This window comes from Amblyomma americanum, chromosome 1, assembly GCF_052857255.1.
Source record: "Amblyomma americanum isolate KBUSLIRL-KWMA chromosome 1, ASM5285725v1, whole genome shotgun sequence".
Lineage (NCBI taxonomy): Eukaryota > Metazoa > Arthropoda > Arachnida > Ixodida > Ixodidae > Amblyomma > Amblyomma americanum.
Genome location: NC_135497.1, coordinates 175,378,927 through 175,392,238, shown reverse-complemented (window position 1 = coordinate 175,392,238; position 13,312 = coordinate 175,378,927). Strand labels below are relative to the sequence as shown.

General features: G+C 47.3%; 3 non-coding genes across 3 annotated transcripts; all 3 read right to left on the bottom strand.

Annotated features, from left to right (window-relative positions):
* Window positions 1-5,473: 5,473 nt before the first annotated feature.
* TRNAE-CUC (transfer RNA glutamic acid (anticodon CUC)) lies at window positions 5,474-5,545 on the bottom strand. Its single transcript has one exon. It is a non-coding gene; the product is annotated as a tRNA-Glu (tRNA).
* A 153-nt stretch (window positions 5,546-5,698) lies between these two features.
* On the bottom strand, window positions 5,699-5,770 carry TRNAE-CUC (transfer RNA glutamic acid (anticodon CUC)). Its single transcript has one exon. It is a non-coding gene; the product is annotated as a tRNA-Glu (tRNA).
* Window positions 5,771-10,981: 5,211 nt separating this feature from the next.
* Window positions 10,982-11,053, bottom strand: TRNAQ-UUG (transfer RNA glutamine (anticodon UUG)). Its single transcript has one exon. It is a non-coding gene; the product is annotated as a tRNA-Gln (tRNA).
* Window positions 11,054-13,312: the final 2,259 nt, after the last annotated feature.

The following is a 13,312-nucleotide window of genomic DNA, read 5'->3' as shown; positions in this document are numbered from 1 at the left end:
AGACAGCTAACACGCAAAAAGAAAAAGAAAATACCAGGTCTCACCGAGATTTGAACATGGTTCGCTGGATTCAGAGTCCAAAGTGCTAACCAGTGCACCATGAGACCGCACTTTCCGACGCCGGGAATTGAAACCGGCCCCGCCGCGGTGGCTCAGTGGTTAGGGCGCTCGACTACTGATCCGGAGTTCCCGGGTTCGAACCCGACCGCGGCGGCTGCGTTTTTATGGAGGAAAAACGCTAAGGCGCCCGTGTGCTGTGCGATGTCAGTGCACGTTAAAGATCCCCAGGTGGTCGAAATTATTCCGGAGCCCTCCACTACGGCACCTCTTCTTGCTTTCTTCTTTCACTCCCTCCTTTATTCCTTCCCTTACGGCGCGGTTCAGGGGCGCGATTACGGATCAGTCTCAATCGAAACTGTCTCAAAAAGTGTATCATTTGCCTCTGTCCTATTGGTCGTCGGCCATTTTGATTTTTTTCGTCACTGACTGACGTCGTAAATGGCGCAGAAGTGGTGACGTTGGCCATCTAATTATGCGGGCAGATTGAGACGATTTTTTGAGACTGGAAAAAGTAGTATCAACACGTTTGAGACAGAAAATGGCGGCTGTTTATTTTGCCATACGCGGCTTGCCGCGCGAGCAACAGCGTAGGAGAGTGCACGAAGACGGTTTTGACTTGCCAGACGAGCTGTTTCGTCGCCAATTTCGACTCAGGAAGGAGACTGCACAGTGGCTGTGCGACCAACTCGCTGATGAACTGGGAGGTGCGCGGGCGAGTGCGCTGTCAGTGCAGCGACAGGTGTTATGCGCGCTGCGCTTCTTCGCCTCCGGTGGGTTTCAAGGCGCCGTTGGAAATGAAGAAAACGTCGGCGCAGCCCAACCGACTGTGAACAAGCCTTTGCGGCGGGCAGCGGAGACCAATGTCAACGTTGGGTCACAGAAGGGGGGTGTTCGCTTTCCGAGGAGACCCGAGGAGAAGGCGGCGGCGAAGGAGGGCGTCCTTTGCCTAAACGTTCGCCGCGGCAGCATCTCCGGCGTCGTCGGGTGTGTCGATTGGGCACTCATCACTATCAAGGAGTCTGAGGGCAGTGCTGCGAACGAGCCGCAAGCGGTACTACGCTGCGGACGTAATAGTGAGTATACCTCGGCCACTGTTTTTGACCGCATGAGTTCAAGTGCTACAATTGCATGAGCTACAAAGTGCGGGCCTCGGCAGCGAGAGTGAGTACGGGCTGTGCTTGTTTTTTCTCAGATCTGTGGCGCGAACATGTGCATCCTGGCCGTGGACTCGCGCTGACCCGGATCCTTCCGCGACGCGTTTGTCTGGCGGCATTCCGAGGCGGAGGAAGGCGTGCTGGACGACGGTGATTTTTTTTCTGGGTAAGCAGTAAAATAGCCGTGTCACCCGTCGGGCGAACTCAGTCATCTGTTGAGCTCCAGCACTATGCATTTGGCCGGATCTGCTAAAGCTACAAGAATCAGTCTGGACAGTTACACTAATGCAGACACTTTACAGTATGATACAGTGGATTGCCACCCTTCCCTTTTGTTAAATATAATTGCAGCAGAAACACAGGACACATATTACATTGTTGAAATGCACAGCCTTTCCTGTTGAAGAAACCAAAGCAAAATGCACCTGACAGCGCTTGTGTTTTGTAGGCAATCATAGCGCATCATTTATATGAATATGCTGGTAAAAGACTGACCTTACAGTAGTGCTCACTTATACATCTAAATCCTGCATGTATGTATGCTCTTGAATGTCATATTCAGCAAAGCCTGGATGTGGGCTACTTGGCGTGAGTCTTCTACTGTATAGCAGAGTGTCCTGTAATGCTGTTGAGATCACTGAGAAAGGACATGCTTAGCTGCATCATTTTTTGTTATGCAGGAGACTATGTCTACCCACTGGAGCCATGGCTGCCTGCCCCAGTTGCATGACATTACAGACCTGACTCAGCAGAAGGCCTGTACAACACGCCACATGCTTTCACACAATTTGTGGCTGAGCGCTGTATTGGTGTGCCGAAGAGCTGCTTCCGTTGCTTTCAAGGGCACCGGATGCACCAGTGCCAATGGAAGTGGACAGTGCGCATCATCACCGCACGTACTGCACTTCACAGCCTCTTTTTGGATGTGCCCATATCAGCAGAGGGTGCAGGCGACACTGCCTCTGACCCAGATAACAACGGGCCACCTCTAAATGGTGGCTGCCTCGTACAGACAGGATCCCTCCTCACCTGCCTCCTTAGAAGAGCATGCGGTGCTGTACTTTTGGCCTCTCTAGGACGACCCGTCTCCAGAGGAAGGCGTACCGAGGAATGGTGCAGCGGCAGTTGCGATGGAAAATCTAGCGTCCAGAGACGACTCACCATGCTGGCATAGAGAGTCATATCAGGCACTCTTCCCCTGTTGCCACTGTCATTTCCTTGTGTCATTGCACAACACACAACTGCAAGTGTGTGAGCAATTGTGTGATGTGGTTGTGCCCTTGGCCAACCTGTGTGCAGCGAGAAGCCAGCAGTGACAAACAAGTGCCCCCCACCGGCTGCCACTTCATTTTCAGTGTGTTTGCTAGTATATCTTCCAGTCCCTCAGCAGCGTGTTGCACAGTCTCTTCCTGAAGACGGAAAAGGTGTTGAAGCAGCTCGCCCAATTTCTGAAAAGCATCATTTTGAACTCTCTTTTGTCAATGCTTATGTCAGCCCACCTGCCCCTTCTCTGCTGTCTCCTTCCAGCTTGGTGGAGTGCCTGTGGTCATTACCTGTGTGACGAACATGCATGAACCAAACGTGTAGTGCTGGAATAAGGCATGAAATATTTGTGATGCTTGTTGGAATCAAAAAGCTGTTTTTTATTGCATCATACATTCAGTAAGCGCATTTATTTTTTTAGGCACAGCACTTGACACGAGTGTTTCTATTGCAGAAAAGGCAGTGTACATACAAGCATACTTTACCCTAATGTACAATTACCGTATGGCATTTCTGAGTGCAGTTAAGAAAAAAAATCTGAAAAATTGAGTTCAAAGTGCATGTTTTCTTTCATACAGAGGCTACCTGTACAATAAATATGGCATAGTACAGTGTACATGATGCATTTTACGGACTACAAAACATTTTGGCACATATAAGCCGTGTAAATACCAAAGCTAAGCTTTTAGCGTAATGGTGTGTGGCTAGGGGTTTCGCTCTGTGCTAAAAGCTGTACCTACTGCAAGGAAACCGCTGTACAATACATAATAAAGATTGTAAGGTGCAGTGGCTACAATGACTGCTGAATGACTAGAACATCTTCACTGATAGACAAAGATGTGTAACAGACACATCATCAAGGAGATGGTGTGTGATTAGAGGTTAGTTTACAATCACAAATCATGCAACACCGTTACTGGAAATGCTCTACAGCTCTAAGAATATACAGGCAGCTCCATTGTGGGAAATTTTGAGCACTCGGTTATTGCCCCATAACTGACACATAGCTTGGTTTGCGTAACACAGGGCTATGAAGTCTTGTCCATGATGGCACGAGACGGTGACAATGCCGAATGGCCGGACAAGCTCCTTGTGCTATCATATAATATGTGTGATAAGTGCAACTGCTTTCAAGCTACTTTTCGCCTAGGTATTTAATGTCCTAGTCATTTTCAACTGGCTGTTCCCTTTCAAACTGGAGTGGCCTGTATACAGGGTGTCTCAGATATGATGGACCATAATTAAAAAAAAAAACAAGTGGTCTTCCGACCTGAAAGGAAGTGCATGTTAGAAGCTATGCAAAGTATTTAAAGCCCTTCAAACACTGCCCTCACCAAACCCAGTTATAACAATATCACTCCGCCTGCTGAGCAAAATACAATATTACACATCACTGCCCTGTCCTACCTACCTCACTGCCCTGGATCATATGCAATTCAAGCGCTGTGTACCAGCAAACATGAACAAACTTGCTCAACTTTCTGCCCAGTTGCAATTAGCCTCTATACAAGCGAACTACTTCTTTCTTGGTTGACCCTGGATCTACTACATGATCAGTAAATAACGTTAATGGAACAAGCTCGTTCTCTCCTCGGTGACAATAGCAAAGTTATCAAGTCAAGTGCTTCCTTTCTCTCTAAACAAAGTGGAGCATAAACATCACAATTTCTGCATCTTGCACAGGAAAAAAAAAGAAACTACGGCAACAACTGAACATAAACCGAACGGAGCTACAAAAATACAAACGGAACATCAAGTGCTTAGCCCGATGTGGGCGGCAACACTTGGTTACGAGACAGAAGAGTGCTGCCACAGAGGGAGGCCGTGTCGGCTCTCATTTCCCGCACCGAGATTGCAAGCTACCAGCAGCTGCACCTGTCTGTCGGCAGTTGCTTCTATGTGATGATTCATGGTTTTCTGGTATTTTCTAAAGAAAATAAACAGAACCACACGTCACTCGGTGATCGATAGGCGCCGACCGAGAACACAGACTAAAGTTGTCTTCGTCGATTTTCGAGCCGAGCGCTTCTTGTAAGTTGATCTCGGCAGGCCCGTAGCATTCACTGCCTTCAATCAGATTTTTCTGCGCACTTAAGACATCCGCAAAGTGCCTTGATTTTAGACGACACGCGAAAAAACAGGAACTAGCCATGGAATCAGCTGTTTTCTTGCAGGACGCCATGTTCACGTTATGTCACTGCCAGCGCGCCCTTATGGCAAGAGAAGTTAACCTGCAGCAAATTTAATTGCAAAACTGAGAATGCTTCTAATTTCCCCTCATGCTGTTGAGATTGCAACGCAGTTTTCTACAAAAATAAAACATTACTTGTTTTCTTAATTGCGTTTTTGTTCATTTTCAGACTAACATGTTCACGCTATACCGCTGACAGCACACCTTCGCGGCAAAAAAAGTGACTGAACAGCAAACTTAATTGCAAAAATGAAAACACTGCTTCTTTTGCTTGGTGCTGTTGGGTTTTAAATACAGTTTCTTAGCAAAATAAAACATTACTCGTTTTTATTCAAGGCGTCTTTACTGCAAAACATTAGTCTACGGTCCCTTGTCGTGCGAATAGTGGTTTCGGGGCGGAGCCCACCACCTCCTTGCTCCGCATTGGCCGATTCGGCGGTCGGCATTTCTCGGTGTCGTCATTCTGACGTCACTGTCTCAATATTGAGACAGTTTTTTGCGACTGATCCGTAACCGCGCCCCAGGTGTCCAACGATATATGAGACAGATACTGCGCCATTTCCTTTCCCCCAAAAACCAATTATTATTATTATTATTGAAACCGGGCCTCCTGGGTGAGAGCCAGGTATCCTAGCCACTAGACCACGCCGGAACACGGAGAGGAAGAGCTCGCTGAGGCACAAGTGGCGTCGAAGGCAGCATAACACACAAAAAGAAAAAGAAAATACCAGGTCTCACGGAGATTTGAACATGTTCGCTGGATTCAAAGTCGAAAGTGCTAACCAGTGCATCATGAGACCGCACTTTCCGACGCCGGGAATCGAACCCGGGCCTCCTGGGTGAGGGCCAGGTATCCTAGCCACTAGACCACGCCGAAACACGGAGCGGAAGAGCTCGCTGAGGCCCAAGTAGTGTCGAAGGTAGCATAAGAAGCAAAAAGAAAAAAGGGGGCCAAGGTCTCACCGAGATTTGAACTAGGATCGCTGGATTCAAAGTCCAAAGTGGTAACCACTACACCAAAGACCGCACTTTCCGACGCCGGGAAACGAACCCAGGCCTCCTGGGTGAGAGCCAGGTATCCTAGCCACTAGACCACGCCGGAACACGGAGAGGAAGAGCTCGCTGAAGCACAAGTGGCGTCGAAGGCAGCATAACACGAAAAAAGAAAAAGAAAATACCAGGTCTCACCGAGATTTGAACTCAGATCGCTGGATTCGAAGTCCCAAGTGCTAACCAATGCACCATGAGAACACACTTTCCGACGCCGGGAATCGACCCCGGGTCTCCTGGATGAAGCCAGGTATCCTAGCTACTAGAACACTTTTCTTTATTGCATGAATATACACATCAATAAAATATCGTAGTTGCCATGACCCTTGGCAGACAACCGTGTCTAATAGACTTTCATTACAACAAGTTGGTCCATCACACTCAATACATCATCCGCATAGTCCTGCTGCTTCAGGACTTCTCTTAATTTATACATATGTTCGACAAAATAATCACATACCGATCGTGCATCTAAGTCACAATGTCTAAAAGCCATTCTACTTCTCCAAATGCTGTGAAGGCCCAATAACATAATATGGTCATACTGTGCAACATCACTTTCAGTGGTCAGGTACCGAATTCCGCGCGGTGTCAATGGCAAGTCTTTTTTTGGGGTTCTTTGCAAAACATCCCAGTAGAACACCGCATCCTAGCAATCCAGGAACTCATGTTCTGGCTTTCTACACAAGAGACAATTTGAGCCCCGAGGAACAAAAAGGCCCTTTTCCTCTAGCCATGTTTTTACTGGTAGGGTTGCTGTATGCAATTTGAAAAAGAATGTTTTAACGCCAGGCGCAACAGTCATCTTCTTAACTCGCCTGAGAACGTCTTTTCCAGGGCCTTCCCCGTATAAGGTTCTGTACAGTGGAGCTGGAAACAACTGCTCAACAAGATCCTTGTATAGTCGCTTCGGCGTTACACTCGCTAAACACTCTAGAGAAAACCGCACTTGCAAAAACCTGAATGACCAGACCACCTCTCGCAGGAAGCGAGGCACTGTGTACCTCCGAGCATTGAACGAAGAGACAACGAATTCTGGAAGTTCACTAGATAGCATGGTTTGTATAAATGTTCGAGAGAGGACGTCATTTTGGTCACGCAAGAAACAAAACCTTAAAACCGCCTGCCTTACATATAGATGTATAAGAGACAGTCCTCCGACCTTTACTCTCCGGAAGAGATTATCTCTGCGAATTCGTTCCCAATTAGACGCCCAAATAAAAACAGCAACAACCCGATGGTACCTTTGGATATTGTTTCGTGCACAATATAATAAATGGAGTAATTACATGATCCTTGCAACAAGAAAGGCGTTACATACAGTTGCACGCGCGAAAATGGAAAGGTTACGGCCCATCCACCCTTTCGTGCTGTCCCGCATTTCTGCTTTTTCACTCCAGTAATTGGTATTCTCCCCATATTTGTCCAGCGGGACTCCCAAATAAATTCCGGGGGCTGTAGCCCATCGGACCCCGCAGAACAATTCTGGCTCTAAGTCCCATCGCCCATGCCAGACTCCGAGACATTTGTCTAAATTAACAACGCTGCCAGTTTGCCTGCGAAACCTTTCAGTTATTTGGAACGCTTATACAACACTTTCGCGGTCTTCACAAGAGAGCGCTACGTCATCAGCGTATGCCAGTATTCTCACCTCACACGCTGCCAACCTAAAACCTCGGATGTTCCCACTCGCAGTTATCCTGTAAAAAGGCTCCAAATAAATTGCAAAAAGGAGAGGGGACAGTGGACATCCTTGTCGAACAGATGCCCTTACATCAATTCTTTCAGATAACAGTTTGTTTATCATAAGGCGTGTCGAGCAACATGCATAAGCCATTTTTATCCCTTTGAGAACAACTGAACCAATACCAATATGTTCGAACAAAGAGTAGAGTATTTCATGAGACACGCCATCGAACGCTTTTTCAAAGTCAATTTGAAACATAGCCACTTTCTTATTTAGAACATCGCATCACTCGAGCACGCTGCGTGCTACATGAATATTTTTAAATACGCTTCTGGTTTTTATTCCACACGTTTGGTGAGGTCCTACAATATCCTTTATGACGTATTGCAATCGCTTAGCTAACACTTTCATCAGAATTTTATAATCAACGATTGTTAACGTGATCAGTCTATATCCTGTAACCTTTACCAGCTTCGCTGGGTCATCTGTCTTAGGAATTAAGACCGTATGGGCACTGCTAAACGAAGGTGGCAGCCTACTGACCTCAAAGCACTCCTTGAAAAGCTTATAAAGTATAGTGGCAAGGTCATATTTAAAGCTCTTATAAAAGGCCGCACTCAAACAGTCAGGTCCCGGCGACTTTCCAGCATTCAGTTCATGAATTGCTGTCACTATTTCCTCAATACTTAATTCGTTCTGTAGTTCTTCACTGATCTCATTTCCTAATATTGGCATAAGTGGCAAAAATTCTGAAACCCTTCTTCACTGGGTGCTTTGCTTGCAAACAGCTCACGGTAATGTTCCACGAATGCACCCGAAATTCCAGTTTGATAACTCAGGTTTGCCCTTTGTATTCGATAACTGAGATCTCGTTCGAGCGCGCGCATCGCTTTTCATCTGAGAGCGCGCGTTTTGTTGGCGTTTCGCCAGTAAGCCATTTTTCCGTGCGCGCTCTTATCGCTGCCCCTCTGTACTTCTGAGCATCTAAAGCTTCTAGCCTAACTTTGACGCCCTTTATATCATGCATGAACATGCCCGGCGTTTGTTCCTCTCCGAGCCCTAAATTTTCCAGAAGCTCTCGCAGTTGCTTTTCTTTTTTTCCCTCATACTTTATTATGCTGGAACGCTCAATGGCATGAATTTTCACCTCCTGCTTAAAGCGTTCCCAAGATTCAATACATCCTGCTTCACTATTATTAAACATATCCATGGTTTCCTTAACTTTTCTTAAAAATATGTCTTCTATAAGCCTTGAGTTTAGCTTCCACATATCCCAGTTCATTTTTGTTTTACGCTGCTTCCTTCCTCCCAAAGTTGCCGTAACTAGACAGTGGTCACTAAAGGACACTTGCTTCACTTCATACTGCTCACAGGAAGGCGACAACTCCGGCGACACGTATATTCTATCGAGTCGTGCGTGGCTACTTCCTTGAAAATGCGTAAAATGCACATGTTTATGACTTTTCGCCAGGTCCATTACGTCCTCTAAGCTGCACTCGTTCAAAACACTCTTCAATAAATCAGCACTCAGGTCTTTTACACTCTTTCCATTTGAACCATCTTTAGGGTCCAAAACACAATTGAAATCACCCAATAATATGAGCACTCGACTGCACTCAAGGAACGAACCTAACTGTTCAAAAAATCCGCGGCGTTCCTTTTGTACCGTAGGAGCATACAGGACAACAACCCTCACCGCGAGTGTTTCGTATATGAAGTCACACACGATAAACCGCCCCCTTGCACAAGTTATTGTTTGTTCCTCTACTATGCCTATGTTTTTCCTCAGGAAAAGACAGCATCGCACCGACAAACTAGCCACATGGCTTACACAAACATTGAATCGTGACCGAAAACCAAGCACCATGTTATCTGTTTGCTGGTCATCCTCAACTTGTGTTTCTTGAATAGCCGCGATATCTAGATCTAACTCGCCGAACAGTCGGTTCAACTGCACTTGCTTACGCTTCGAGGCAAGTCCTCGTACGTTCAGAGTGCCAACTTATAGCGGTTTCTTCAAGTAAGCCATAGTGTACACACAGCAAACAAACAACCATGCTTATAACGCTCACTGCTTCAGTCTCTCGTCGCGAGTGAGCGACGAGGACGTGACAAGGCTAACCTGACTTTCTTGGCTCCCTCCACTTTCCAATGCCGACGAAGCTCTCGGTCCGTAGCCGGTGCCTTTTCGAAGTCACGAGGTCGCTTTATGGAAGCGACTGTCGCATCTATCGGCGCCTCGGAGTCGTGGTCGCCTGTAGTGCCCTCCTTCGTTGGCTCTTCTGGCGGCTCAGCAGCATCCGCCTTCTTGCCAGTCGTTTCTGCAGCGGGGTCACCTTGTGACTTCTCGTTGCCAGCAGGCAGCTCCGGCTGCTGGAAAGCAGGGCCGTCGCCGAGTCCTGAAGAGGGCGGGGCTCCGGCGTTCTCCAGTTCCTCTTGGTCCATAAGCAGCTCGCTTCCGTCGTCTTGCGGCGGAGCAGTACCCGTGGCCACACGCGCGTACGTGCGGACGCATCCTTCCCGTTCGTGTCCGAAGGACCGACACAAGCTGAACCTCGGCGTGCGGCAGTCGCGTCGAATATGTCCCGTCCTCTTGCACCGTAGGCATATTGGTGGACGTCCAGACACCACCACTAACACTTGCCCTCCGTAAAACTTGAACATGTGGGGTAAATCATCGATAGAGAGCCCCTCCTTCAGAACCATATGCACCAGCCGGGTTGTCCACTCGGCGTTTTCGAAACCCTAACTGTTCCACTGCTCGCGAGTGATATCTGTCACTTCTCCGAACTCTTCAAAAGCTTTCTGCACAGACTCATTCGACACATAGAAGGGCACCCAATGCACCCTGAAGGCCAACTCACGTTCGTTGGGTTCAATGACTGCACAATAGCGTTTTTTCACTTCCAGTGCTCCTTCTGTCAGCAGTCGTTCCTTCGCTTCCGCAGTTTTCAGCTTCAACATCCACACATGCGACATTTGAAAGGACCCAATGCCAGCCACGAAGGGTAGAACACCGGCAGTTTCCAATGGCTCGCGAAAATCCTGTATGCGATAAGGCCGCCCGGCAATATCGCAGTGAAAAAAAGCCGTAGTCTTCATTGCGTCTCCCGTAGGCAGCGTAGGTAAAACTAAGCGATAGCCCACTGGTGGGCGTCGCTCACTGAAACCTCGGCCAGGCATGACCGATAACGAAGCGCGCTCAGAGCTTCCCATCACACGTCCGTACGCGGCGCCGGCCGGAAGTGGAATGTCCTAGCTACTAGAACACGCCGGAACACGGAGAGGAAGAGCTCGCTCAGGCACAAGTGGCGTAGAAGGTAGCATAAGAAGCAAAAAGAAAAAGGCCCAGGTCTCACCGAGATTTGAACTCGGATCGCTAGATTCAAAGTCCAAGGTGCTAACTATTGCACCATGAGAACGCACTTTCCGACACTGGGAATCGAACCTGGGTCTCCTGGATGAGAGCCAAGTATTCTAGCCACTAGACCACGCCGGAACACGGAAAGGAAGAGCTCGCTGAGGCACAAGCGGCGCCGAAGGCAGCAAAAGAAGCAAAAAGAAAAAAAAAAGCCCAGGTCTCGCCGAGATTTGAACTCGGATCGCTGGATTCAAAGTCCAAAGTGCTAACCAGTGCACCATGAGACCGCACTTTCCGACGCCGGGAATCGAACCCGGGCCTCCTAGGTGAGAGCCAGGTATCCTAGCCACTAGACTTTTTTTCTTTATTGCCTCCTCAGACAACAATTCACACAATACAGACACGACTAAAAAAACACCCGTACAGGCAGGCCTGGCGTGGTTAAAATTTTCTGAGTCTTACCAAATCGTCCAGAACAGCCATCCATTGCGGCGGCTCCGTTTGTGCGAGATACACCTCTTTAATGTATGTAACACTATCAATAAAATTTTCTCGGGCAGACCGAACAACAATGTCTGCATGTCGCACAGCCATCCCTGTCTTCCACAAACTGTGGAGGCCCAGGAGCAAGAACATGTCATACGGTGTGTCATGATCAGTCTCTGCATTTGAAGACCTGATTCCTGAAGGGGTGATTGGTAGTTCCTTTTTAAGTGTGCGTTGTAAAATGTCCCAGAAAAAGATAGGACCCCAGCATTCAATGAAAACATGTTCAATGGTTTCTGGTTTTTTGCACAGAAGACAATTCACTGTCCAGGGCACAAAAACCCCTTTGTCCTCGAGCCATGTCTTTACTGGAAGAGTATTAGTGTGCAGCTTGAAAAAGTTTTAATTGAAGCTCTTATTGGCATCTCTCACTTTTCAAAACGTCCTCTCCTGGGCCTCCGCAGTACATCGTTCTGTACAGTGGGACTGGAATCATGATGTCAGTATATCTTTGTACAACTTTTTGTTAACCAAAGACATGTACTCTAATGAAAAATGTGCTGTTAGTACGCGATATGACAACAATTTCGTGCAGATAACTAGTTACACCACGATTCACAGCATTACTAGTGGTAACAATGAAATCAGGTAAAGTTTTAGCCAGTCGAACATGCAACATTGTGCGCAAAAAACCATCACTTTGGTCCCGTAAGAAAAAGAACCGTGACACAACTTGTCTAAGAAACAAATTTGATAAGCCAAGTCCTCCATTGTGAACAGATCGAAAAAGATTTCAGCGACTAACTCTCTCCCAATTCGAGCCCCAAATGAACACTGCAAAAGCTCTGTGCATTTTTTGCACATTCGCACGCGACATAAAAAGAACTTGCAATACATACCAAATCTTTGCCACAAGAAATACATTGCACACTGTAGCCCGCGCAAACATCGAGAAACCACGACCTTGCCATGATGAAGTCTTCTTTCAAGGTCTCCATTTCTGCCTCCCAATATTCGTTATTTCCTTTGTAATGCTGCAGCGGGACTCCCAGGTATTTAGTTGGTGTCGCCGTCCACGACATATTTGCAAAACAGCCCGGAGTCATGTCCCAGTTGCCGTGCCAGAAGCCAACGCTCTTTTCCCAATTAATCTGGGAGCCCGTCTGTTTGCAAAATTTGTCGGCTACTTGAACCACCTCAAGGACACTGCTTCTGTCCGCGCAAAATACAGCGATATCATCCGCGTAAGCTAACACTTTAACTTCAGATGACTGCAGTTTGAAGCCACGAATGCTTTGATGGCGTAAGAGAGCGACACAAAAAGGTTCAAGGTACAAGGTAAACAACAGTGGGGAGAGTGAGCAGCCTTGCCTCACTGATGACTGAACAGGAACAAGTTCACTAACCGTCCTGTTTATTAAAATACGCGTTGTACAGTCACTGTAAGCCATCCTGACACGTTCAGTAATCACGTGACCGATATTGATGTGTTTTAGCACCTCGAACATTATTTCATGCGAGACCTTGTCGAAAGCTTTCGCCAGGTCAAGCTGCAACATAGCAACTCGGCCTGCGAACGCGTCACAGCACTAACACACTTTTCGCAACATGAGTATTAGTTGTCATCGTGCGGCCCTTGATTCCGCATGTTTGGTGAGGCCCCACAAGACTTTTAATTACTGTTTGTGTTCTCTTCGCCAAAACTTTAATTAAAATTTGATAATCGGTGTTTGTTAATGTAATTGGCCTGTATGACTCAACCGACATCATCTTCTCCGGGTCTTCTGTTTTCGGTATTAGTACCATGCGACTTGTCCTGAAAGAAGGGGGCAGTCTATTTTGCTCGTATGCTTCAGCGTACACACGGTGTAAGATCACTGAGAGTTCGGGCGCAGAAGCCTTGTAAAAGGCTGCTCCTAAGCCATCGGGCCCGGGCGACTTGCCTTCAGCTAATTCCTTTATCGCCCTCACAATTTCGTCCGTGCTTATGGCACCTTCTAGGTTCCTTTTAGTTTCGTTATCTAACTTAGGCATGGCAGCAAGAAACTGCTCTTCAAACC